Source organism: Myodes glareolus, chromosome 2 (genome assembly GCF_982192425.1).
Source record: "Myodes glareolus chromosome 2, mMyoGla1.1, whole genome shotgun sequence".
NCBI lineage: Eukaryota > Metazoa > Chordata > Mammalia > Rodentia > Cricetidae > Myodes > Myodes glareolus.
In genome coordinates this window covers 126423366-126448240 of record NC_142027.1, presented here as the reverse complement: position 1 = coordinate 126448240, position 24875 = coordinate 126423366, and the positions used below count along the sequence as shown (strand labels likewise).

Sequence of the window (24875 nt, the reverse complement as noted above, 5' to 3'; positions counted from 1 at the left end):
TATTTCAAAAGGAGAGGAGGAGGCTGCAAGAATTGCATAACTGCTACTTTTTTTTATGGTTGTTGTTTTTTGAGACAGGGTTTCACTGTGTAGCTCTGACTGTCAGTAGAACTCGCTTTGTAGACCAGGCTAGTCTTGAACTCACAGAGATCTATCTGCCTCTGCTTCCCCACTGCTGTGATTGAAGGCATGTGCCACCATGCCTGGCACATAACTGACATTTTTGGTTCCTAGGTGATCAAAAGCTTGCCATCTCACATTCTTTGCATAATTTCATGTGCAGAGTCTCCTTTGCCATATTCACACCTCTAGAAGTTGGGACTGATACATCTCAGAAGGTATGTTTTCCAGCTCAACACAATGGGTATTTTGGTTGTTTCTCACTGTCAAAATCAGTCCTTTGGGGTCTCTTTCTGCATGTCTGAATGTGCATGAGGGAGTGTTTCTCTTGGGTAGATTTGAGATATCACATCAAGGTGCTCATTGTTCATTTTAAGGGATACTGCCAAATCAATTTCCCAAGTGTCTATACCAGTTTATATTCAGGCAACAGTTTGCTAGGACCTCTCTTCCTGCACACTGTGCTATTTTAGAACTCAATAGTTTGCTTAAATTTCCTATATACTCAAACTACTGACTCTTATTCTATAAATGGGTCCAGTACATGGAACTGGTACCTGGAAATGTGTGCAGTGCCTGTCAACTCCAGGAAACCATAGCTATCTGTAGGTGCCTTCTGCTTTCATCACTTTGCTTCAGAGTACCTTGTTTGTGCTTGGTATTATTCACCTCCTGGCATATATTTATTTTGGCCAGTAATCTAAGTAATAAATCTACGCCCATATGTAAGCAAGAAAGAAGAAAGATTTTGTAGTTTGTGATGGGCTAAGGATGTTGAAGGGGTTTAGCAGAACTAGATTCCATTAAAAAGTTCCATTTTATGGACTGCACTTGATGCCAAGCCTGGTGATCTGAGTTAGATTTCTAGGACCCACATGGTGGAAGGAGAGAAATGACTCCCTCTAATGGTGCTCTAATCTCAACAGGTACACCGTAGCAAGTGCATACCCTCACCCCCATTCCCAATAAATAATCTAATAATTTTTTTTTAAAGCTGGGAAATGAGGGCAAATGCCTCTAATCCCAGCACTTGGGAGGTAGAGGCAGGCAGATCTCTGTGTGTTCGAGGCCAGCCTGGTCTATAGAGCTATTCCAGGACAGCCAGGGCTACACTTTAAAAAAAAGTTTAAAGTTTTCTTCTAAAATGTTAATGTAAGTGTTAGTCTGCATTCTTTGGAGTGTTAAGGAGGGTGATATTAAGTGGGTTGTATTTGTGGTGTGTACCTTTTGGCCTTAAAGAATTAATATAGAGATACTGTAGAAACAGAAAATATGGGGTGTATGAGAGAGACAATAAGTAGCCTGGAATCATACCAATTAAAGAAAAATTAGGTTTATTTTTACTATTATTTTCTCCTTCAGCTCATTTTTATGTATAGAAAACAATGATTATATGCTACCTGTAATTCTGTATTTAGAATTTTGTTTGTTTGTTTTTGAGACATGGGTTTTACTGTACAGCCCTGGCAGACCTGGAACTTACTATATAGACCAAGGTTAGCTTAAAATTTAGAGATCTGACAGTCTTGCCTCAGTGCTGCGATTAAAGGAGTGCACCACCAGGACAGGCTCTTTTGTGTTCTTTACTAATGTATTGCGTACATTTTGTTGAAATAGATTTAAAACACAACTTTCATGCTTACATGGTAATTCATGAATGTACTATAATTGTGACGTTACTGAAATTTCTTCAAAGCTGCTATTTTAAAATACAAATTTATAGGAATTCAAAGGATTTAAAATTTTTTGTTGCTGAATGGGTGGTGGCACACGCCTTTAATTCCGGCACTGAAGAGGCAGAGGCAGGCGGATTGTATGACCCAACCTGGTCTACAGAGCAAGTTTCAGGACAGCTAGAGCTGTTATACAAAGAAACCCTGTTTTGAAAAACCAAAAAGGAAAAAAATAAAAGAAAAAAATGTTTTGTTGGCTGGGCATTGGTGGTGCATGCCTTTAATCCCAGTACTTGGATGCGGAGGCAGGTGGATCACTGAGTTCGAGGTCAGCCTGGTCTATGGAGTGAGTTCCAGGACAGCCAGAGCTACATAGGAAAACTCTGTATTGAAAAGTCAAAATAAGTGAGATAAATAAATAAATTTCTTGTTACTATGTGTGTTATGTAGGATTTGTGTGAGGAGATAGAGGCATGCATGGAGGTCAGAGGACAACTTTGTGGAGTTGGCTTTCTTCCACCTTTGTTGTATTCCCTGATCAAATTCGGGGTGTCAGGCTTTCCTGACAAGTGCTTTTACCCATCCACTATCTTATTGGCCCTTAATTGGTTTTTTTTTTTTTCTTTTTTTAACGACAGGGTTTCACTATATAGCACTACTATGTAGCCCTGACTGCCAGGAACTCACAAAGGTCCATCTACTTCTACCTTGCAATTGCTGTGATTAAATGATTTTTAAAATTTTTTTTATGATTATTGATATTTTGCCTGCATGTATGTCTGTGTGAGGGTTTTAGAAGCCCTGGAACTTAGCCCGTCAGAGGTGGCGCGGAGTTCGAGGCCAGCCTGGGCTACAAGAGCTAGTTCCAGGACAGGCTCCAAAACTGCACAGAGAAACCCTATCTTGAAAAACAAACGCACGCACGCCCTGGAACTCAAGTCAAAGTTTTAGTATTTATATGTTTGAATTAGAAGTTCGTTGTGATTGTTAAGGTGTGCTTCTGCAAAATATCCCTATTAGCAGTGTTAGGTCTTAAACCCAGGACAAATGACAAAAGGCTGAGGTGCCTATTTAACATATCAAAGCGAACCTGGCCACCAGGTTCTCCCTGCATTCCTTGGTCCTTTACCTGTTACAGGGTATGGCTGGCATACCCCACCCCCACCATAATCCAGCCATTTTGGTTTCTACTTTCTTTTGGTCTAGCCTTTTACCTTCCTGGCCTCTTGGTCTCCTCTAGCTCTCCTCTCCCCATCTTCTCACATGGTCTGGCTCAGTCTAGAGCCTCTGGACTCACCCAGATGTCCCTGTCTCTGACTGTGTTCTCCCTTTTGTCTATAATAAACTTTCTCCTCCACCATACTTAGGAGTAGTCATCTCCTTTCTATTATAATTATTATTATTATTATTATTAATGTTATTCCTTTGCGGTGCCTTTAAGGACTAACCACACCCACTCCCAGCCACTTCTGACGTCCCTCGCCACCATCTTAACTCTCTCTCTTTGGTCTTTCTCTCTGGGCGTGTGCACACGTGTTTCTCTCTGTCTCTATGTTTTTATGTCTTTATGTTTGTCTATCTCTGTCTCTCTGTCTCTCTGTTTCTTTTTAAGTAATAAATGTTTACCCTTATGTTTATTTACTATGTCCTGTGAGCCTTTTATCCACCGTACCCATCCGCCTGACTCATCCGGCTGTGTGGCGGGATCAGCCTGCCACCCTGGAGATCTTACAGGGATCCACAGCCATCCTTGTCGGACTAGCGGCTGCTCTGCGAGCCTGCCAGGGAGCACACCCTTTTTTAAAGAACAATATTGGTGCCGTGACTATTCCTTTGCGGTGCCTTTAAGGACTAACCATACCCACTCCCCAGCCACTTCTGACCTCCCTCGTCGCCATCTTCCCCTCTCTCTTGTTTTTGTCTCTTAGCGTGTATACACGTGTCTCTGTCTCTCCCTATGTTTTTCTCCTTGTCTCTCTGTTTCCCTCTTTTTAAGTAATAAATGTCTCCCTCTTCTTTAAGTAATAAATGTTTAGCTTTATGTATAGCCTTATGTCCATTTACTCTGCCGTCCACCGCATCCAGCTGCTTGACTCTGCCGCTTGCCCGGGGAACCTGCACTGCTCTGGCAGCCTCTGCCTGGCTCGCAGGCCGCTCGGGGCATCCCATCATATCTTTTTAAAGAACAATTATTATTATTATTATTATTATTATTATTATTATTTTTCTTCATTTATCTGGTGCTAAAACCCAGGATCAGTCATATCCTTCCTTTCTTAGTTCTTTTTTTCCCATTCAGACAGGTTACAACATAAAGGCATATTATTGTGCCATATAATTTCTCTCCTAGTAGTGTTGACTATTTATATAGAACTTTGAAGTTCATGTTCCATGATGGGAAACTTTGAAGTACATACATCTGAATTCCCAGTGTTTTACCCCAACATTTGCATTACTAGGTCAAAGCATGTATGTGGCAATTTTAGGTTAGCAATAAGGAAATGCATAATTTGCAAACTATTTCATGCAAATTATAGGTTTAGGAACTCTAACAACTGCAGATATTTCATTCAAGTAGTGGTTTTATGCTAACAAAATGTTGACATTTGGTTTATATTTATAATGGGTGTCTTATGTTCTGTATATGCTTCGTGTGTATTTGTGGTTTGCATTACTGGTTGTAGATGCACGAAGTCTAATGCAACACATGTAGTTATTTACTGGATAGCATAGAAAAGCCAGGACCTTTATGTCCTGTGATTGTTGATATATTTGCTTTGTTTTGCTCTTGTCTCCTCTCTTCCCTCATTTCCCCTTCCCTCTCTTCCCCTGGTCTCTCCTTCCCTCTAACTTTCTCTTCCATCCTTCATTCCTATTTTGACTTTTTTCTTTCTGAGATAAGGCCTTGCTTATGTAAACTAGACCAAATATCAACTAACTCATGATCCTCCTCCTTCAGCCTCCTTATTTTATGAATGTGTGTCAACAGACCCTGTTATGTGTGCTTTCGTTTGTTTGTTTGGTTTTTTTAAGACAAGGTATAGTACTGGCTGGCCTTGAACTCACAGAGATCTGCCTGCCTCTGCCTCCCGAGTGCTGGGATTAAAAGTATATACACCACTGCCTGGTGCTATTTGTTTCTTTTGAAGTTTTTTTTTTTTAATTTTATGTTTAAGGTTGCTTTGCCTGCATGTATATTTATGCACTATCTCTGTGCCTGGTATCCTTGGAGGCCAGAGAAGGAAGGAGATCTTCTGGAGCTGAAGAGATGTTTTTGAGGCCATGTGGGTGCTGCGATTCTGATCTTGGTCCTCTGTAAGAGCAGCCAGTGCTCTTGACTGCTGAGACATCTGTGTAGCCCAGGAAGCACTTTTTGTTATTGTTGTAGTTGTTTTGTTTTTGTTTTTCAAGACAGGGTTTCTCTATGTGGCCCTGACTATCCTGGAGCTCTTGGCATCACTAGTGCTGAAATTACAGGTGTGCACCACTATGTCCAGCCTCTCTAAGTCTTTCTATTTGGTGCCCACACCTCCCCTTTCCTGCTCTGGAGCTAAGAGATAAGTATATATCGGTGCAGCACTGGCATCTTCATGCATAGCACAGCAAATGTTCTAAGTTGTTTTTTTTTTTCCCCACCCCCGAGATGGTTACTTTGTGTAGTCTTGACTGTTCTGGAACTCACTCTGTAGACCTGGCTGACCTCGAATTCACAGAGATCCTCCTTCTGCCACCCAAGTGCTAGGGTTAAAGGTGGGCACCACCACTGCTTGACACAAACGTTCTGTCGTATAACCGGTTTGCTTTGAACATTGTTTAGACTAGGTGCTTTTTTTTTCTCTACCCTTGGTAGTTCCCAGGGCCTTGCTCAATCCAGGTAGATGTAGCACTGAGCTGCTCTCCCTCCCTGCCTGTTATTTTTGGAGTTCATACTATGAGCTGTACAGACCGTCATCCCAAGGATTTAAAGGATGATGATGTACTTAGTGTCAACCTGGAACTTCAGACCCAAGGAATCTTCTGGGTTGTGTGTGGACATGGAAGAAGCTAGGTATAACTACCAACAACTTATCTAGATGACTTTAAGCCCAGCACTACCACTTATCAGAACTTCTACTCCTTGGAACTGGTCATGTAGCTCATTTGGTAAAATGCTTGCCTAGCATGTATGCGGTCCTGGGTTCCATCCACAGCATCACATAAAATTGGATATGTTGAATATGTTATTGTTATAACTGTAATTTGAGCACTTGGGAGGTGGAAGCATGAGAATAACACTTTAGAAATTATTTTTGGCGCCAAGTGGTGGTGGCACATGTCCTTAATTCCAGTACTCAAGAGGCAAAGACAGATGAATCTCTGAGTTCAAGGCCATCCTGGTCTATAGAGCAAGTTCCAGGACATTCAATACTACACAGAAAAACCCATTCTCAAAAAACAAGATGAAATAAAACAAAAACAACAAAAAAATTATCCTTGGCTACAAAGTAAGTTTGAGATCAACCTGGGTTACATGAGACATTACCTCAAAAACAAAACTAAAATCTTCCATTTTTTGTTTATGAACTATTCTTCTGTGAGGGTAGATGATAGTTATAAATGAAATAAATGAATGAGGGAACTCATCCAGAATAGCAACCAGCTCGTGACATTTAATAATAACACCATATGTGGGGTGTAAGCTTTGATAATGAAGAACCCATTGTAGTTGAAATTTAACTGGCATGGTACATTCTTTTTTTCCCTGAGACAGGATTTCTCTGTGTAGCTAGAACTCACTCTTTAGACCAGGCTGGCCTTGAACTCAAGGAGATCCATCCTTCTGCCTCTGCTTCCCGAGTGCTGGGATTAAAGACGTGCACCACCACCGTCCAGGTGGCATGGTACCTTCTAAAATCATGCATTAGCATGGATGAATAGCTATCCCTCAATTTCTTTAAAACATTGAAAAATTAAGTTATTGTTTTTATTGATAGTTAAATTAGTATTACTGCTTTGGTCTTGTCTTCAACAGGAATAATAGTGTTGGTTATTTTTACTATAAACTCATGGGACAAAGTGTAATTTATTCCTGCAGGCTTAACTTCAAGAATTTTTATAAAGGGATCTCTTATATAGTCTCTCTTTTTTTTTTTTAAAAAAAGAACACTACTATTTATTTATTATGTATACAATAGTCTATCTGTGTGTATGTCTGCAGGCCAGAAGAGGGCACCAGACCCCATTACAGATGGTTGTGAGCCACCATGTGGTTGCTGGGAATTGAACTCAGGACCTTTGGAAGAGCAGGCAGTGCTCTTAACCTCTGAGCCATCTCTCCAGCCCTCTTATATAGTCTCTTATATAGTCTAATATTTTCTCTCTCCATTGTCTTTTTTTTTCTGTCCTGACATATCAGGTCACTCAAGATACTTAGTTACTGAAAATTGCCCCTCAGGTGATAATCATTAAGAGATGATGATGATTCAAACACAAATTCTTTGGTGATAGAAAACATTTAAGTGTTAAAAGTTTTTGCATGTGTTCACACATTCATTAGGCCATCTGCCGATGCAGAGCAGCTATGCTAACATGTTCTTTCAGTCATGTTCGTTGTTATTTAAAGCAGAAGTCACCAGTGCACACTCCCCACCCCCCAGCTCTTTTTGACCGAGGCATATTCAGAACTCTGCCATATAGCAGAAACTGTCCTTCTGTTCTTGCATTCTTCATCCTCCTATGATGCCCTCCCAGATACTGGAATCAGAGGCATGTGCCCCCATGACTACTTTCTGTGGTACTGGGGATCAAAACCTGAACTTCCTGTGTGCTAGTCAAACACTCTGCCAACAGAACTACATCCCTTAGCTCAACTCTGCTTTGTTTTCAAACACAAATAACTTCTTAAAATTTTTCCTTGTTGTGGTGCCAGTGGGAAAGATGCATGTTACCTAGAGGGATCAGGGGGTAAAGAGGCTTGTTGTATAAGTCTGGTGACGTGAATTTGATTCCTGAAACCCCTGTAAAGGCCGAATGGCTGAACCAATTCGACAGAGTTGTCTTGACTGCCACACGTGTACAGTGGCATGTGTATGCCTCCACAAACATACACACACACATACAGGACAATAATAAACAAAATATGAATTTACCTTCATGTTGAAGAAAAAGATACACACAGAAATATATTATATAGTGGGCTAGAGAGACAGCACAGATTAAGAGCTCTTGCCAAGGATTCAAATTCTGTTATGATTACTCGTGTGGAGTGCCTAACAACTGCCTGTAATTCCAGCTTCAGATTCATCTCTCCTCTGGTCTCCAAGTGCATCCACACTCATGTTCACATACCCATACTCAAACACGCACACATATACCTAATTAAAAAAATAAATTATCCTGGCTGGGTTTTTTTTTTCTTGAATTAAGTTAGAATTATTTGGGTTAGAAGAGCAGGGTTCTAGGCCAACCTGGCCTACAGAGTAAGTTCCTTGACAGACTCCAAAGCTACACAGAGAAACCCTGCCTCGAAAAACAGACAAACAAACAACAACAAAAAACTGAAACAAAACAAAAGCCTCCATCAGATTGTGCCTGTAGGCAAGTCTATAGAGATCTTTTCTTTTTGATTAATGAATGATGTGGGATTCCCCCCCCCCCCCCCCCCGGGAAATGCTCCCTCTCGTCATTTGATCCTGGGTTGTATGAGAAAGAAAGCTGAGTGGACTGCAGAGTGCAAATGTGCTAAGAGCTCTGATTACTTTTCCAGAGGACTGGGGTTTGATTCTTAGCACCCACATGGTGGTTCATAACCATTTGTAACTTTTGTCTTAGGGGACTCAACACCTTCTGACTTTCACAAGCACCAGGCATTCATATGGTGCATAGACAGATATATGGACAAAACATCCATAATAGAACCAAGAAAGGAGTGAGGGAGGGAGAGAAAGGGAGGAGCAAGCCAGTAAGTAGCGTTCCTCCATGGTTTCTGCTTTAATTCCTGCCACTAGGTTCCTGCCCTGCTTGAGTTCTTGCTTTGGCTTGTAAGCTAAATAAACACAAATTGCTTTTGGTCATTGTGTCTTATCATAGCAATATTAAAACAAATTAAGATATAATTTTTTTTTGTTTTTGTTTTTTGAGACAGGGTTTCTCTGTGTAGTTTTGGAGCCTGTCCTGAAACTCTGTAGACCAGGCTAGCTAGCCTTGAACTCCCAGATATGCCTGCCTCTGCCTCCTGAGTGTCAGGATTAAAGGTGTGCACCACCACCACTGGGTGACATAAATCTTTTTTAAAAATATTTTTTTGAGTATTTTATGTGTATTGGTGTCTTGCCTGAATATATATCTGTGTACCACATGCATCCCTGATGCTATGAAGGCCAGAAAAGGGTGTCAGATCCACTGAAACTGGAGTTACAGATGGTTGTGAGCTGCCATGTGTGTTATAGGAATAGAACCCAGGTTTTGGGAGAGCATCCAGTGTTCTTAACCACTAAGCCTCAACCTAGCCCCTCCCCCACTTTTTAAAGATAGAGCCTTGTAGTCCTGGCTAGCCTGTATAGATCAGGCTGGTTTGAGCTCAGTGAGATCCACCTGCTTCTGCCTTCTGAAAGCTGGGATCAAAGGAATGAGTTAATCATACCATAATAATTCTTTTTAAAAAGAGGAAATATAATGCATATTATGTTTTTTTCATATTATATTTTGATTCTTGTTAATATTAGCATTTAGTATGCTGTTGTAGCCCTCTTTGCAAGATTTATGCAGCTAACTTTATCCATGAGTATTGTGTATATCCTGGCAGGACTTGTAGTCAGTCTTTGGAAAGCTGGTAGCTGCAGTGTGATGATAGCTGTAGTATGGTTGGGGCTCATCTCTGTGGATGCAGTGTTCTGCCAGTCGAGATGGCTCTTTTAGTTTTAGCAGTTCTTTGATGTTCTTTGGGATTGGAGTTGTCTTGTCCTTGCATTTAGTCAATCAAATTGTAACTGAGTTTATCTGTGACAATAAATACAGACTGTGGTGCGGACTGGTGGAGGGGTAGACTTCATTTCCTCAGGGTCTCTGGAGATGTCAGTGACTAAGCCAGGTGACCTCCGAACCAACTCCTTGAGAAGCAGTTAGGGGTGCAATGCTTTTTGCTTACTATGTTTCATCTTGGTAAATTAATAAACAAACAAAAATACTTATTTGGCTGGTTGGTGGTGACCCATACTTTTAATCTCAGCACTAGCGAGGCAGAGGCAGGTGGATCTTTGTGAGTTTGAGGCCAGCTTTGTCTGCCGGTTCCAGAGATACACAGAGAAACCCTGTCTTGAAAAACCAAATCAAAGAAATAAACAAACAAAAACCAACACTTATTTGATGGTTAGGTATGTGTTTCATTTGGTCAAATGCTTGTCTAGTGTGCAGGAGGCCCTAGGTTCAGTCCCCATGTCTGCATAAACTGAGTATGGTGGATAAGACTGGTAATCCTAGCACTTGGGAAGGTGCAGGCGAGAGGACCAGGAGTTCAAGGTCTTCCTTGACTATTACTGTGTTGGAGGTCAGAAGGGGGCTATGCGAGAAACTGTCTCAAAACAACAAAAAAATTGTTTGGGGGCCAGGCGGTGATTGTGCGTGCCTTTAATCCCAGCACTCAGGGAGGAAGAGGTAGGCAGGTCTCTGTGAGTTCAAGGCCAGCCTGGTTTACAAAGTGAATTCTAGGACAGGTTCTAAAGCTGCATAGAGAAACCCTGTCTGTCCCCCGTCTCAAAAAACAAAAAATAAAAAAGAAATTGTTTGAATGTTAAGAAACCTAAAGAACTATATTTTTGCTTGGTAATGGCCAATACCCATGTCTGTGTAGGAACTTTAGAATGTGGCCAGGTAAATCTGCCCATATAATGAAATGGAATAGCATATTTCTAAAAAGTTATTGAAGACCATTATTCAGTTTTTGTTTTTTGTTTTTGTTTTTTTGAGACAGGGTTTCTCTGCTGCTTTGGAAGTTGTTCTGGAACTAGCTCTTGTAGACAAGGCTATCCTCAAACTCACAGATCTGCCTGCCTCTGTCTCCTGAGTGCTGAAGTTAAAGGTGTATGCCACTACCACCTGGCCGTCATCTTTTTTTTTTAAAGTTTTTTATTATACAGTGTCATTTTTTCTTTCCTTTTGATTTATTTTTTTATGTGTATGTGTGTATGTCTGTGTATGAGTATATGTGCATGTGAATGCAGATGCTCACAGAGGCTCGAGAATCCTCTGGAACTGGAGGTGATTGTAAGCCACCTTACTTACATGGCTGCTGGGAACCAAACCCAGGTCCTCTGCAAGAGCAGAAAATGCTCTTAACTGCTGAGCCCGTTTCTTCTGCCCCAGCTTCAATCTCTTAGTGTACATGCTACTTGCAGTTGAGCTAGAGTTTGAAACAGCTAGCAGAGATTATTGTTGAGAATATAATTTTGTAGTGAGGACCCAGAATGCTCTGAGATTTGAAGTGTGGCTTTCTCATTCTCACAGGGATTTCTTTGGTGCACACCTTGTTTTTTCCCTCTTATTGTCTCTCTAGGAACCCAGTATATAAAAAAAAAATCACAATTGTTAATCTTGTTGAACACATATTCTGTTGTCTAAATGCTGTCCAGGACTATCCTCCACATTTAAAAAGGTGCATTTTTGAAATGTCATTAGCAAGCAGGTAGAGCTTAGGATAGGAAATGAAGGCTCTTTTAGCCTAACTTTTCAAGTTAAGGTTTAGAAGTTACTTGTATATATACGTATCTTTTTTAGTGTGTATGTGTGTGTGCGCACGCATGCGCGCACCTGTGCATATGTGTGAACATACACGTGGAGGTCATTGGACAACCTGCAAGAGTCTGTTTTCTCATTCTACTGTGTGTTTCAGGGATGGAACCCAGGTGGTCAGGCTTGGCTGCAAGTCCCCAATTACACACACCCTATCCCCACTGAACCATCCTGTTGGTCCTATATTGGGTTTTGCTTTGGTGTGTGAAAGTATTTTTGTTTGTTTCTTTGTTTGTTTGTTTTGTTTTGTTTTTCAAGATAGAGTTTGTCTGGATAGCTTTGGAACCTGTCCTGGAACTCATTCTGTAGACCGCCCGACTGGATTTTTTCAAAATAATCCAGTGTTTCTTGGCGGGTGACCCAGGGCTCTGCGCATGCTAGGCAAGCACTCTACCAGCTGAGCTACCATGAGCCATCCTTTTCTGTTTACTAAAGTGAAATCCTCTGTATCTATAGCCACTAGCAATGGTTTATAGACAGATCTAGAGTTTTCTAAAATAGTTTTTGGTGTATTTGCTTAAGTAGTCTTCTTTCCTAAAGCACTCATTTGAGTTTTCACCATTAAAAGATATTTTTAAATGCTTAGCTAGGAAGCTGTTCATGTTGTGAGTCGTGTTATGGAGATAGCAGGAGGAAGCCAGTTGTACCCTTTTCCTTATCTGTGTCCTGACAGGCAGCAGATGCTAACCTTGCAACCTTACTCCGCCCTTCGTGTTTGGAGAGCCTGATATTATCCAACCACACTTCTGACTGGGTAATTAGCCCTGGTGCCCTCTCCCCTTCCTGTCCCAGGAGCTTTCTTCTTTCTTACACTCCAATTACTTTGAAAAAAGAAAATTTGAATTCTCTCTAAAACTGATAATGGCAAATTGGGCAGGGCTTCAAGGTCTGGCCATCTGATACATAGACAGACAGGTGCCTGCTTCAGGTTTACTATCAGATTCATTTCCTTACCCCCAAGACTAACCTTTTCCTTTACTCTGCCTTGAGAATTGCTTACACAAATGGAAAGATGCTAGTGTTACCCAATAAGGTGAAGAAGCGTCATCCCTTTGTAGAACTCCTGTTCTAAAGTGAGGCATGGGGTGTCATATGATTGTAATCTAAGCACTCAGAAGGTTAGAAGTTCAAACTGGACTAGCCTAGCCTATATGAGACCTCATGTCAAATATGTTGATATAGTTTACATATCAGTATCAACGAAAACAAGCCAGGTGTATTGTTCTTCCTATAGACTAGGAAACAAGGTACCCAGCGACCCAGCTGACTGCACATTTTACATGGGGGAGATGACTTCTTTGCCATTTCCTCTCCTGAATCGCTACCATGAAAACACTCTTTCTTAGGCCATAAATGTCTACTGAGCCATTCTTACTATTTGGTTTGATTTACCAAACTTGTCATGTTAACCAGTTAACCATAAGAACTGACTAGTAACCTATTAAGAGACCTAGTGACCTGGAACAAAGGACAATCTGCTGTAAGGGTCATGTGGGTCAGCATCATGGCAGAACAACCTGGGTGTGCACAGTGAGTGTCAAGAGTGTGTCTTAAAGAATGGATTCATCTAAGAATGATAACATGTAATGCTTATAAGAACATAATAGATTAAGGTGGCTTTGTTTCACTGGTGGGCTCCTGGCTAGCATGCATCTTTGAGAAAGAAGACCAAAATAGATGCTTTGAAACTCCAGAAGCAAATCCTTGAGTCTGTTAGACATAAGAAAGCACGACAGCTATGCTGTAAAATCCTGCAAAACCAAAGATGGAGGAACTATATGAAATAATGTTTTCTCTTATTGTTTATTTGCTGTGTGTGGTATATGTGTACACACATGCTATGTCATGTGTGTGGAGGTCAGAGGACAACTTTCAGGACTCAGTTCTCTCCTCCTGCCTTGTGGGTCTAGGGGACCAAGACTCAGATCATCAGACCTGGTGGTGAGTGAGTGCCTTTGCCTGCTGAGCTATCTCACTGACACTGAAAAAATATTTTTTTAATAACCTGCTATTTCTACAGAAATTCTTATTATCTTTATTGTTTGGGTATACTATAAGTATGTCATGTTTATTTTAGGTCCTCCCTCAACCCTTCTCCCAAGGTGTCTCACTTTGTAGACCAGGCTGGCTTTGAATTCAGAGATCATCTATCTCTTCCAAGTGCTGGAATTAAAGGCATGCACCACCACCACCCGGCTTAGGCTTTGAATTTTGAGAAGATATTTTATACAAAAATAAAAGTACTATATTCTTACTACCACTAACCTTTCTAAAAATACAGTGACTTTTAGAGATATAAATTATTCAAGGTATTTCCAGCCTTCCTTATTGCATCTTTGGAATTAAGTAGAAAGCAGCACATTCAGTGTTCTTCTTTGCCATCAGCTCTTGCCAGAAATAAAATCCTCCCACACCTGCTCACCTGTTTTCACTCCACAACATCCAGGCATTGCTTCTAGGAAAAGGTTGAAATGAAGAACAATGTTTTTCCTGATGACCACCATATTTGTACAGTCATAGTGACACCCTGGGCCAATTTCTTTTGCCATCTGTTCTCAGCATGGATAAGTTGAGACTCATACATCAACAAGTAAAGCAAAGCTGTGTGTTTTCCTCTGGCTTGTTCCTAGAAGCAAGGCTTCTGTTTGCCAGTTAGACTACTAGAGATTGACTTGATGTCATGAGCAGGATTTAGCATTATTTTGAAGTGTTTCTGTGTTTCTCTGTAATTTTTAAAGAAACAGAAATTTTATTTTGTTTTATAGCATACCTTATTTGCTAGATGTCATAGTCTAGTAATTTTCCTATGACAGTATCCTCTCCATTCCTATTCAGAGATATAATCTGTGCTTATTGTATGCATGAAAATGGAGATTAAAAGCCAGTCATAGTCTTTCCACTGTTGGCAGTTTTGACCCTGTTTCTTTTCTTTACCATACAAACACACACACGATATATATATAGAAACAGGAGTTTGCTTTGCATAGTGTTCAGTGAGTCTAAGTTTTTGGCCTGTAGTTCTGTTGGACACATCAGGTACCTCACAGAGTCCAGACCAAGGGCATATTAAAGTCAGCTTGATGAGATATGTTTCTCTCAGCCAGAATATGGTCAGTGCTTAGCCAGGCAGTGGTGGTGCACACCTTTAATCCTAGCTCTTAGGAAACAGAAGCAAGAGGATTTCTATGACTTTGTGTTGGAGGAGGCCGCTTGTTTGTTTCCCAGCTGCCCAGAAACTGAAATAATCACACAGAAACAGAAACTGCATTAATTAAATTATTATTTGGCCTATTAGCTCTAGCTTCTTGTTGGCTAACTCTTACATATTAATTTAACCCATGACTGTGGCTTACTGGCTAAAGTTCTGGCATCTGTCTCCAGCAGGGCTACATGGCTTCTTTCTGACTCTTTCTCCCAGCATTTAGTTTAATTTTCCCCTAGCTAAGTTCTGCCATGCTATAGGTCCAAAGCAGTTTCTTTATTCATTAATGATAATCACAACGTACAGAGGGGACTCCCACATCAAGTTGAGGCCAGCCTGGTCTACAGAGGGAGTTCCAGGATTGCCAGGGCTACACAGAGAAATCCTGTCTCAAAACCAAAACTAAAAACCAAACTAAACAAACAAAAGTGGCCAGTGCTTTATTCTGCATCTACACTTCCTTATACAAATAGAGATGCTGGGTCACCTCAGTGAAGCACAGGACTTCCTAATATGGATCCTTTGTAGAACAGCTCTTGAGTTAAACAAGTTTGTTCCGATCATTTTTTTTTCTGTACTATAGTGATTTGACTAAATATAAAATTTATTATTTTTAAAAATATATTTACTTTTTTGTTTGTTTTTGTTTTTTGAGATAGACTTTCTCTTAGTAATAGCCCTGACTGTTCAGGAACTTGCTCTGTAGACCAGGCTGGTCTCGAAGTCAGACATTCTCCTGCCTCCGCCTTCCAAGTGCTGGGATTAAAGGTGTGTGCCTCTATTGCCAGTGATAGATCTATTTACTTTTATGTGTATGAGTGTTATGCCTATACATATGTACAGTATGTGCATACTTAAGTATCTGTGAAGGCTAGGATAGGGTGTTGGATAACCTGGAACAGGAATTACAGACAGTTGTGAATTGCCATATGGATGCTGGGAATTGAACTCAGATGTGGAAGAGCTGCCAGTGCTCTTAACTACTGAGCTATTTCTCCAGTCTCCTAAATATAAAATTTAAAAAGAGTTTCTCCACCTCCAGTTCAAATTCTTGGTCTTTAAAATGTTTAACTTTTTATACAAATTCAGCATATCTCAGCATTTATTTCATGGCTTATCATCTCTATGGCCTGATAAACTAATAAGAGCACTATTTCTGGGGATGGGACTCAAACACAGCATTATATATATTGTCTTATCACACATCACTTATATGAAAGGAATGTGTTTATAGGTTCATCTGGCAAGCAATTGACACAAGAGCAAACACAGCTTGGGACAACATACTGTCCTTATGTTGTAAGTCAGCAGTTCTCACCACCTGCCATGGGCTCTGCTCTGAGTTTCACTGCTTTGTGGACCAGAGTGATGTCTTTCTCCTTGGATTATTGGAGTGTAAGGAAGCTTGTGAATCATAGATCCACACTAAGAGTACAGTGTGTGCTCCATGAACATTGATGGTTAGCAGGAGGGAATGGAAATGGAAATGGAAGATAGTTCCTGAAGTTTACTTAACTTTATTCCCCTTTCCAGACTCTTGGTATTCCTTTTTAAAAAAATACTTAGTTATGTATTTATCCATCCATCCATCCATCTATCTATCTATCTATCTATCTATCTATCTATCTATCTATCTATCTATTTTTTGAGGTATGTGTCTCTGTACAACCTCAGTTATCCTAGGTCTCACTATGTAGACCAGGCTAGTCTCATTCACAAAGATCCATCTGCCTCCCTGCCTCCAAAGTGCTGGTACTAAAGGTGTACAATAACATACCCAGCTATCTTGGTTTTCTTTTCTTTTTGGTTTTTCAAGACAGGGTTTCTCTGTGTAGCCCTGGTTGTCCAGGAACTCACTCTATAGACCAGGCTGTCCTTAAACTCAGAGATCCTGCCTCCTGAGTACTGGCATTAAAGGTATGTACCACCACTGCCTGGCTTCTCTTGGTTTTCTTTATTCTTTTTTTTTTTTTCCTTTGAGTCCTGCAGGATCTTGCTATGTAGTCTGGGTTGTCCTGAATCTCTTGATCCTGTCTCAGCATTCTGAGTTCTGGGATCACAGGCATACACTACCATAGCAAACTCAGAAATATATATTTTCTACAACAAGTTTATATATTTGTGGAAAAAGAAACAATATGAAGTTATTCATTATTAGTATCCATACACACTTGCACACACACGTGCATACACATGTGCATACACACGCACACATACATATTTGTTTGTTTGTAATCCAAGCTGTCCTGGAATTTAGAGATCTGCCTGCCTCTGCCTCCTGAGTGCTGGGATTAAAGGTGTGTTGTAGTGGTATATTATGTTGGACACCAAATGTAACACAAATAATAAAAACCCAGAGAAAGAAATTGGGGTTCAACCAGAAAACCAGAAAAGCAAAGCAGCCAAGCCACTAGAGAAATCTTACCTCTAGCAAGGCTGGGTGATCACAAACTAAGCAGACTAAGCCTCTCCTCCCATTTTATATCCTCTCTAGTGCTGGGATTAAAGCTATGACTCCTTAATTAAAAGTGTGAGCCATTACCACCTGGATTTGTTTCTGCATTGATCTTGTGTAGCCCAGGGGAGCCTTGAATTAACAGAGATCCACCTGCCTCCGTCTCCCAAAATCTGGGATTAAAGTTGTGTGTCACTATTACCTGACTTCTAGTAGCTTTAGCTTTGCCTCTGGTCTTCAGGCAAGATTTATTTATTAAAATAGAAATAATATACCACTATAGTGTGTACTACCACACCCAGATAACAATGACTATTTTAAATGCAGTAATAGGTTTAATTCTAAATAAAATTTGGGTAGAGTGTGGGCAGGTGTCTCAGGTTGTATCTGTGAGAATTACTATGATGTGACAGGCAGTGCCTCCGGGCTTCTGGTGAAAGCCATCAGGGATGTAGCCTTGCAACTAGTTCTCCGAAAGCTGCCTATGAAGTTCAGGTAGGAAATATGTGGGGTGGTTAAGAATGTGGGCTCTGAGCTCAGAGACTGGGAATTAGTTTGATCTAAACCAGCATCCATCTGTAAAGTAGGACAGCTCCCCATTACCCACCTCATGTTATGTTTGTCCAGGTGAAGACCTGGCTTGTGGCGACTTCTTACTGTAGATTTGGGCTTCTAATCACTGGTGAAGATTGTTCTCTCCCTTATTACCATGTTTTCTGTGAACTCTCTCTTTAAAAAATACTTTGTGGATGCTGGATAAATGACATAGCAGTTAAGAGCAGTGGCTGCTCTTGCAGAGGACCTGGGTTTAGTTCCCACCATCTACATGGTGGCTCATACCTGTCTGTAACTCCAGTTCCAGAAGATCCAATACTCTCACACAGACATACACGCAGGCAAAACACCTCTACCCAGCTTGGTGTCTTTATTATTATTATTATTATTATTAAAATATGTTTATGTGTATGAGTTTTGTCTGTATGTCTGTGCATCACGCGCATGCCTGATGCCCACACAGGTCAGAAGAGGGCATTAGATCCCTGGAACTGAATTTACAGATGTTTATGAGTCATCATGGGAACAGAATCTGGTCCTCTGCAAAAACAAGTGATTTTCACCATTTGAGCCAACTCTCCAGTTCTCCCTTTTTTATTGAAAACAATTTTTTTTTGAACATAGAACCTTATACTATTCAGCCTTGGCTTGTCTGGAACTTGCTATTTCAGGTTGACCTTGAATTCACAGAGATCTGCCTTCCCAAGTGCTCGGATTAAAAATTAAAAGTGTGTCCCATTATGTCTGGATGAATATTTGATGTATTTATCCTGTATCATTTCTTGATAGTTTGTAACTCAGAAGTGAAGTTAAAAGCAGCATCAAGAAGGCATATTTTGGCTAGAGTGATTATTCAGAGGATAAGATACACACACACACCCACACACATCTACATACATGCATGTATACACACACACATGCTCACAACACACATAAAGAAGTGGAGCTGCATGTTTCAGAAATTAAGAGTACTTGCTTCCTGATCTTGCAGGGGACCTGTATTTGGTTACTAGCACCCACATGGCTAATGGCCTCTGTCACTCCAGTTCCAGGGAATCTAGTGCCCTTTTCTTGCTTCTGTAGGCACTCCATACAGGTGGCACACATGCATATATGGTTCAGTGGTTAAGAGCACTTGCTGTTCTTGCAGAGCACTTAGGTTTGATTCCTATCACCTAGATGACAGCTAACAGCTAGCTTTACTTCTAGCTCCATGGGGTCTGATGCCCTCTTCTGGCCTCTGGAGGCAGCAGATATATGCGCATGGTACACATACATGCAGACAAAATACCCATACCCATAAAAAAATAGAAATACATAAATCGCTGGATCTGGTTTTTAAGAGTACTTGTTGCTCTTATAGAGGACCAGGTTGAAATTCTGGCACCCTCAGAATGACTCACAACTGTCTATAACTCCAGTTCCAGGGGGCATGATATCCTCTTCTTTCCTGTGTGGGCACCACATGCTAATAGTGCACAGAAAAATATGCAGACAAAACACACATAAAATAAATAACTGAGGTAACCCAGACCTTGAGTTCCTGAGTACTAGTGGGAAAGATCTTGTCCTGGAAACTTTTAACTGTTTCTTTTTAAGGAAAAGGAGTCTTTACAGCTTTAGGAGGCTCTAGATACAGTCAGGCACATAAAGAGAGGTAGGGGAGATTACCTACCAGAAGAAGTGAGGCAGAGATTGAAGGAGTACAACCACCAGCCAGTGCTGGCTGCTAACAGAAGCTACAAGAGCCTCTGGTGTTACTGTAGATTTTAGCCCCAGAATAGTGAACAGGAGCCGGGCAGTGGTGGCACATGCCTTTAATCCCAGCACTTGGGTGGCAGAGGCAGGCAGGTGAGTTTGAGGCCAACCTGATCTACAAGCGCTAGTTCCAGGTCAGGCTGCAATGCTACAGAGAAACCCTGTCTCGAAAAAACAAAACAAAACAAAACAAAAAAAGTGAACTGGGACTCTGATCTCCAGAATTACACAAGAATATCTGTTCTCTTAAACCACATATGTAGCCAGGTGGTGGTAGCACATGCCTTTAATCCTAGCAGGGGCAGGTGGATCTCTGTGACTTCGAGGCCAAGCCTGGTCTACAAAGCTAGTTCCAGGACAGCCAGGGCTACAGAAAGAAATCCTGTCTCAAAAAACAAACAAACAAACAAACAAACAAACAAACAAACAGGGCTGGAGAGATGGCTCAGTGGTTAAGAGCACTGACTACTCTTTCAGAGGTCCTGAGTTCAATTCCCAGCAACCACATGGTGGCTCATAACCACCTATAATGAGATCTGGTGCCCTCTTCTGGCCTACAGAAAGGATAGTGTATAAACAAATAAGTAAATCTTTAATATATATATTATATATATATATAAAAACAAACAAACAAACAAACAAATAAACAAAAACCCCAAAAACATATTTGTGGTGACTTGTTACAGCAGCTATAAGAAGTCAATAAGGTGCATTTTCTTTCCTTTTAAAATTTTTGTAACAGGGTCTTAATAAGTAATCCTTGCTGGCCTTGCACTTGCTATGTAGAACACACTGGCCTTAGACCCTCAGGAATCCACTTGCCTTCTGCCTCTCAAGTGCTAAAGCTTATTGTTTGTTTTACAAGACAGGATTTTTTTTTGTGTAACCCTGACTGTCCTGGAAGTCATGCTATAGACCAGCCTGACCTTGAACTCATAGAGATCTGCCTGCTTCTCTGCCTCCCAGGAGTGTACCATCCACCACCCCTACAAGGTTTTATATTTTATCAGTAGGATATTTCACTAAACAATTCTGTGAAACTCACCATCATTGTTGGTGTTGGGTATTTTGGGTTGGTGACTTAATGTGTAGACCAAGCTGTCCTGAGACATGTCACCATGACAGGTTTAAACTTAGTTGGTATGTTTCTATCCACTGCAGTGATTGCACTTATTGTTTTGGCAAAAATACTCTTTCTTCAAATAGTCTATTCTTTAGTTCTTTCTTTGGTGCTAAGGATGGAACACAGGGCTTTGCTCTAGCCAAGTGCTCTGTCATTGAGTCATACTCCCATCCCTGTACTAGTCTTTTCCCAAATAAATATACAAATTCATCTGTGAAAAGATGTTCAGCATCATTAGTGAACAGAGAAATGTAGCTCAAACCAAGGGAAATGTCATTGCACATCCATAGCATGGCTCTGGTAAAAAGATGTGGAGGTAACAGAAATTAGCAACTGTTTAAGGAAGTTGGAATACTCATATACTACATGCATCGTGAGATGACTCAGCCATCTTAGATGACAGTCCCTCAGATGGTGACTTGATCAGTCCTAGTCCTGGGGTTATAACATGGTGAATGAAAGCGTGTCTATACAACTGGCACATGAATGTTCACAGCAGCATTCCTCATTAGCGCTAACATGGCCATCTCCTGATGGAAGAGTAAACAGTCGTGGGTCAGTACAGGATAAAGGAATGAGAGCTGATACACTGCAACAGCATGAACCTTGAAAATAGGTGCTAAGGGAGACAGGCCAGCCACAAAACACCATACATAGTATGATTCCATTCAGATGAAATGTGAGAGACTAACGACTCTCTGTAGTTAAAGATTAAAATAGGTTTGTCCAGGGCTGGATCATTTGGAAAATGGGGAGCGATTATATTAAATGCATTGTTTCTTGAGGGGGTTGATGAAAATATTCTAAAATGTGATACTAAAAGCCATGCGGGGATGGGGGAGGAGGTAAAGGAACGAATTTTATGATAAGTGAATTATATTACAATGAGTCTTTAATAGAGGTTGTGTTATGTAACAAAACTATGTAGAATTACTTAGGGAAACTTTATTTTAATTTTTTAAAAAGGATTTATCTATTTATTATGTACACAGTGTTCTGTCTGAATGCATACCTGCACACAAGAAGAGGGCACCAGATTTCACCACAGAGAGTTGTGAGCCACCATATCGTTTCTGGGAATTGGACTCAGGACCTTTGGAAGAGCAGCCAGAGGTCTCTGAGCCATCTCTCCAGCCTCTAGGGAGTCTTCTTTAATGCAGATTCCAGGGTACCTGACTAGACCTTTCAAGCTGATGTATGAAACAGATCTTTTTGTACAAGGGGCTTTTGTAAAACAGGTCCATACAAGGACTCTGAGGCATTCTGTGAGTTATTATTAGCCAAGGTTTTTATTGTGCTATGCACCTTACTAACTAACTATTCCTGATTCAGGGCCACATGATAGATAACCTTTCCATTTCTGGAAGGTGACCTTCTCATCTCATTTCTTTTGCAGGCTATGCACCCCAACTTCTAATCATTTCTCCTGTGACATGTTCTTCATAATAGTCTGGTCATCCACTTTACACTCTCTGTAGTTTCTTAAGGACATCTTAAGATGTACATAATACATTTAAATATATAAAGTATGCATAATAAATAGATAAATCTTTTTTTAAAATTAAAAAGAATGTTCCCTAAGTAATTCTACACAGTCTTTTTTTTTTAGATTTATTTATTTATTATGTGTACAACATTCTGCTTCCATGTATACCCATATACGAGAAGAGGGTGCCAGATCTCATTACAGATGGTTGTGAGCCATCATGTGGTTGCTGGGAATTGAACTCAGGACCTCTGGAAGAGCAGTCAGTGCTCTTAACCTCTGAGCCATCTCTCCAGCCCCACAGTCTTTTTTCTTTTTTTAAATAACACAATCTTTATTAAAGACTCATTGTAATATAACTAACTCACTTATCATAAAATTCGTCCCTTTACTGCCTCCCCATGACTTTTAGTATATTCACATTAAAATGTGATGTTTGAAACTAGACAAGACAGTCCAGCTGCAGATCAAACACTGCAAAGTATATATTAGGGTCATTACAGCATTTGAAGATTATATTAGCTTGCTTTTTTTTTTTTTAGGGCTAGAGGATTGTTTTGAAATAGGGACTCTCTAGTAGCCTTTGAACTCACTCTGTAGCTAGACCTCATTTTGACCTATTGATCCTGCTGCCTCCATCTCCCCAGTGCTGTGATTATAGGCATACGTCACAATATCTGCTGTGGCTGGGATCCTTTAATGTGACTAAGCCCTTCTGTCAGGAGCAGTTATTCATAAGAAGTTCTGCGAAAATCCGGTTCCAGAGAAAGTTTTATCCAAAAGCCAAAGCCAAATGATCAAGTAGCAGTTCAGGTTCATTCCAGTTTTGGCACCAACTAAAGACTAAATTAATGAAGTAAAGTGGAACTTAATATCACAGATACCAGTTATGTAAAGACCCTTTTGAAAAATAGGAGTCGTTGAAAGTGAGTTTGAATGAACATGTTTCCAAGACGGGTAGAGTTATTCAGCTTGAGAGTTGAATTTAGTTGATCAGTGATCCAGTGATCCACTGTATTTTTGTTTGTTTGTTTGGTTGGTTTTTTTTGTTTTTTTTGAGACAGGGTTTCTCTGTAGTTTGGAGCCTGTCCTGGAGTTAGCTCTTGTAGACCAGGCTGGCCTCGAACTCACAGAGATCTGCCTGCCTCTGCCTCCCGAGTGCTGGGATTAAAGGCATGCGCCACCACCGCCCGGCCAAACCTGATTTTTCTTAACTCAGAATACCTCTTCTCTAAAGTAACATATATTTTTACTTCAATTTTGAAGTCAAGGTATTTTCAAAATACTTATCTTGGATTCATTCATCAGCATTTATAAACAAATATCTTATAGCAGCTGTTGCTCCTTCCTCAGCATTCAAACAATTAAAAGAAAAACATAATAACATATAGTATCCAGACTGTGTATTTTTCATCTTTACATGACTTTATTTTAACATCTATTTCTTTTATTTTTGCTTTTAATTTTTGGTTTTTGAGACAGGTTCTTTGTGTATCTTTGTCCTGGAACTCACTCTGTAGACCAGGCTGTCCTTGAACTCACAGAAATCTGCCTCCCTCTGCCTCCTAAGTGTTGGGATTAAAGGTGTGTGCCACCACACCCAACTACTCTTTTTTTTTCTTTTTTCTTTTTTTCTCCCAGGCCTACATATATTTTTTAAACACACAGTAAACCATTTAGAGTTTTTTTTTTGTCTTTGAAACTAGCTTTACTTTATATATCTCTCTTTTTCTGACCACATGAGTCTTTAATTTGCTAAGCAGTATGTGTAGGAGTAAAGCCGTGGCTTTGACAGCTGAATCCAGCCCATTCTTTAGCTTTCTGAGATTCCAGCCTCGTGGTGGAGGTACAGGCTGTAGCCATGTTTATTGCCACAACTCTATGGCATTTCAAGGTCCCTGCCACCAAGCAAGCATCAGCAATCTGCTCACAAACTACACTCAAATGCTCTGTAACCGGACCTCCTGCCGAAAAGAGTCAGAGTTTGCACTGGCAGGATGGCCCAGAAAGCCAGTATTTTAAAATGGTGTGACTTTTTTCCTGCTACAGCTGAAAACCAAAAGCATGCTGTCAGCTTTTCATCAATACCATTTAAGTGTTTTGTGTCAGGAAGCCTCTCTTAAATAAGATGTATTTGCCTCTAGCAAATAGAAAATGCTGCTATCAATAAGCTGTGCTTAACTCTATTCTTTTTTTTTTGTCTAGAATTACTTCCCAAGCTCTCTCAGGCTTTATGTGGATGCAGTTGTCTACATGGGTGCCATTTATTGACTGAGTTTTCTGTCCTGCCTTGTTCCCACAATTGTTAAGTTCCAAAGAAATCACACAGAGGTCTACATTAGTTATAAACTAATTGGCCTAGTAGCTCAGACTTCTTATTAACTCTTATAACTTATATTGGCCCATCATTCTTGTCTATGTTAGCCACATGGCTCGGTACCTTATTCGGCGAGGCAGTCACATCTTTCTTCTTCTGTGGCTGGGACAGGACTCCAAACCTGTGTTTTTACCAAGAGCAGTAAGCATGGTTTACTGCTGAGCCATCTCTCCAGCCCAGTTTGTTTGTTTGTTTGCTTTTGAGAAAGAGTCTTATGTAGCCTTGGTTGGCCATAATCTCACTATGTAACCAAGAAGCCCTTGAATTCCTGATCTTCCTTTCTTTTGTACTCCAGTAATAGGGTCAGAGGTGTATGTTACCACACTCAGAAATGCAATTTATCTGATTTTAACTACTGAGT

At 40.5% G+C, this 24875-nt stretch overlaps 1 protein-coding gene across 11 annotated transcripts in view; it reads left to right on the top strand.

Moving 5' to 3' along the window:
- The window catches only part of Hectd4 (HECT domain E3 ubiquitin protein ligase 4), a 175434-nt gene that overhangs the window by 9572 nt on the left and 140987 nt on the right, over nt 1–24875 (top strand). The gene's annotated exons all lie outside the window — the stretch shown is intronic.